Source organism: Chinchilla lanigera, unplaced genomic scaffold (genome assembly GCF_000276665.1).
Source record: "Chinchilla lanigera isolate Chin_1 unplaced genomic scaffold, ChiLan1.0 scaffold00007, whole genome shotgun sequence".
Lineage (NCBI taxonomy): Eukaryota > Metazoa > Chordata > Mammalia > Rodentia > Chinchillidae > Chinchilla > Chinchilla lanigera.
Window position 1 is genome coordinate 6049069 of NW_004955408.1, and position 3518 is coordinate 6052586.

At 51.5% G+C, this 3518-nt stretch overlaps 1 long non-coding RNA gene across 2 annotated transcripts; it reads right to left on the bottom strand.

Annotated features, from left to right (window-relative positions):
• Positions 1 to 441: 441 nt before the first annotated feature.
• Positions 442 to 3064, bottom strand: LOC106147251. 2 transcript variants are annotated; one of them, XR_001232047.1, is made up of 3 exons: positions 2973 to 3064; positions 2062 to 2501; positions 442 to 888 (listed from the first exon to the last, which is right to left on the bottom strand). It is a non-coding gene; the product is annotated as an uncharacterized LOC106147251 (long non-coding RNA). The 2 variants fall into 2 exon arrangements; XR_001232046.1 differs by having other exon boundaries at positions 2062 to 2729.
• Positions 3065 to 3518: the final 454 nt, after the last annotated feature.

A 3518-nucleotide genomic window follows, 5' to 3' on the forward strand; every position in this document is an offset into this window, starting at 1 on the left:
TCTCATTGCCTTTCCACCCCAGGGACCAGCAGACTATGGGCTCAGGCCAAATCCAGCCGCCACCTCTTTTTCTGCAGAACTGCGACATAGAAATGGGACTTGACATTTTTAAATGGTTGAAGAAATTTTTAAAAATAAATCATTTTTGTGGTGCTAGGGATGGAACCCGGGCCTCATGCCTCATGCATGCCAGGCAAGCACTCTATCACTTAGCCACTTCCCTGGTCCCTCTTAAAATTTTGAGATAGGGTCCTGCTAAGTGCCCAGGCTGACCTTGAACTTGCAATCCTCCTGCCTCAGCCTCTCAAGTAACTGAGATTATAGGCATGTGCCATAGTTCCTGGCAAAGTATAATATTTGTAGTACATGAAAATGACGTGAAATTCAAGTTTCAGTGTCTATACATAAAGTTTTATTGACACACAGTCACACTTGTTGGTTGTCACATTTATTATTCATGGTACATCATCAGAGTTGAGTAGTTTTTACAGAGACGGTCAAGCCTGAACTATCTACTATGTGATACTTTACAGAAAAAGTGTTCTGAACTCTGCCCTCGCTCCTTCCTCCCCGGCTCCTCTCCCCATCCCAGGACTGTTGCTGTATCACCTTTACACACTTGGCTGTGTGGGTGGTGTGACACTGCGCCCTGTCCTTGGCTCTTTCATGAGATTATGTCAGAGGCCACTTTTGCACCATCAAGGTGTGGCCCGGTATTCTCCAGTTTGGGGGTGAAAGGGGTGATGGGAACAGAAGAACCTTGGCTTCTTAACCTTTGGAAAGGGACTTGGAAGACTTGGATGAGGGGGCCCACACGCAAATGCCAAATGAGGTAAAGACGTCCTCTCTTAATTGCCCCTGCAACTCCTGAGCCCTCAATCAGTAGACCTGGAAGAAAAGTCAGAGAGATTTTCATCCTTCCATCCACCCATCCATCTACCCATCCATCCACCCATCCATCCATCCATCATCCACCCATCCACCCACCCATCCATCCATCATCCATCCATCCACCCATCCACCCATCCATCCATCCACCCACCCATCCATCCATCATCCATCCATCCACCCATCCACCCATCCATCCATCCACCCACCCACCCATCCACCCATCCACCCATCCATCCATCCACCCATCCATCCACCCATCCATCCATCCACCCACCTACTCACCCACTCATCCATCAACCCATCCACCCATCCATCCACCCACTCACCCACTCATCCATCCACCCATCTATCCATCCATCCACTCAGTCTTCCCTTCTCCCTGTCCCTATGTTCAGCACTGTGCTAGCCTGGCCTGGTGATTAAGCTGTGTTCTCTATTCCCGGGGAATACATATGTTAATGGACCAGAGAGACATCAAAAGAAAGAGTTATATTTCAGTATTAACATCATTATAGGGAGAACTGAGTGTGTGGCTGAAAGAGATACTAACTCTAATTCCTTAATTTTGCAGTTGAAGGAAAGAAAACAAGGTTAACCAGGAAGGATAAGAAACTTGCACACACTGCAAGTTTAGCAACAGAGCTGGAAATAGAATCCTCTCTCAGTTCCTATTTTTTACACTCCACCCTCCCATTCCTTCATTCACTCACTCATCGACAATTATCAAACCCCCACCAGTTGCCAAGGGCTGATCTAGGAACTGGCGTACAGTCATGAGAAAGACAGACACACTTTCCACCTACCAGAGCTGCCTCTGCGGGGAGGAGACAGAAAATAAACACAGAGGGAAATAAAGCATCCGAATGGTTTGAGGAGCCCATGTGCTCAGAGGAAAATGAAGCAGAGAAAAGGCCTGAGTGGCTCAGGACTGCTTTAGCAGGATAGTCAGATGTTATCTGTTGGAAATCCAATCTTCAAGGTCATATGAGGGTGGTATATGGGAGTCAAGGCCTTTGGGAGGTAACTGGGCTGAGTAGATTAATCTGTTCCTAGATTCGTGGATTAATTGGCTTACCATGGAGTAGCTTTGTTATAAAAACTAGGCCTCTGGCGTGCTTGTTCCGCACCACCGTGTGATGCCCAGTACCATGCTGTATGCTGCCAACTCACCCTCAGCAGATTCAAGCAGATGCCAGGGTCAGTGTTCTTGGGCTTCTCAGCCTCCCAAACCTGGAGCCGAGTAAGCTCCTGTTCCATATAAATATCCATCTCGGGTATTGTGTCACTGAAGCAGAAGACAGAGACATCAGCGAGGCCACCTTGAGCAGGTGCCCCTGAGGGATAAGGAGCCAGCCCTGGAGAGCAGAGAGCCAACAAGCCATGGAGAAGGAAGAGCCTCCTCCTGTGCCACCTCCATGTTCAGCGGGCAGAACTGCAATCCAGACAGGGCTTGGCGTCGTTTAGCTCAGGTTTCTGTCCTGGTTTGTGCGTATTCAGTGTCATCTGCTGTCCTAACAGAGCCCCCTTGGGAGGAGGTGGGGAGGCGGTGGGTCTTGTGCACGCGTGACCTCCGTGGCCGCGCAGACACTGAGGACTCGTTGAAGGCGGGGCTGGGAGGAGACGGATAGAGTAGAGGGGATTATCTCCACGCACAGCTGAAGGTAAATGAGATTCTGCGAGGTGCCAGTTGCTCACCCAAAAGTAGCTCCACTTACCCCCAAGCAGCTGTAATTGCTCCACTTAACTCATTATAGGCTTACGGGGTGGGGAGCACAGCCTGGGGGTTCTGGCAGCCACACAATCTGCTCTGAGGCAGCACAGAGGCCCGGGGACCCCACCTGAGGCAGAAACAAGCAGGTCGGGAGTTAGGGAGTCAGAATTCTAGGCCTCTCTGCCCCCGAGTGACAGTGGGACCCTGGGTGAGACACCCCCACCCGTGCACGGCATGAGGGCGGATAGGCTAAGCACGGCGGCATCAGACTGTGTGTCTAGGGGCCTTTGAAGCCCGGAGAGGGGCTTCTAGGGGCTGCTCTGGGGCGGGGGTGGCAGGTAGCAGACAGGATCAACCAGAGGGGCTCTACCTGGATGTCTCCTGGCCCCGGGGCCCTCGCAAGGACACAACACGTGCAGTGGCAGTGAGAATAAAGCCCGAGCCCAGCACGGTGCGGAAGGATTCCCTGCGTTAACACGGGCGAGAGCTCTAAGCAAGCACCCTTCACGCTATTTCCGTCTCCGCTTTCGCTTTCGAAGTAAAAACCAAACTCCGGGCAGGGCAGTTCGATAACTTGCCCCAAGTCAGAGCTGGGAGAGAAATGCTTGCAGCGGGTCTCTGAGGATCACTTAGCCACCCTTGGGTTAAGAGCACAAATGCTCAGTACTAAGGGGGCAGCCTCGTGAGGACCCTGCGACGCGCTGACGCTGTGCCTTAGAGTTCCTGAGGGGTTAATGCGCAGCAGACACTTACTACGGTCTTGGCTGATAGTAAGCAGTGAGTGTTAGCTATTACCGTGATTATTAGTAATGTCAGTTCCTCAGCAGACTGACTCCGCTCCTACAGTGTGTCTGAGAGGGACGGGAGTAGATGATCCCTGAAGCTGGGCCAGTCTCCTTCCCAAAGAGAGGGAGGA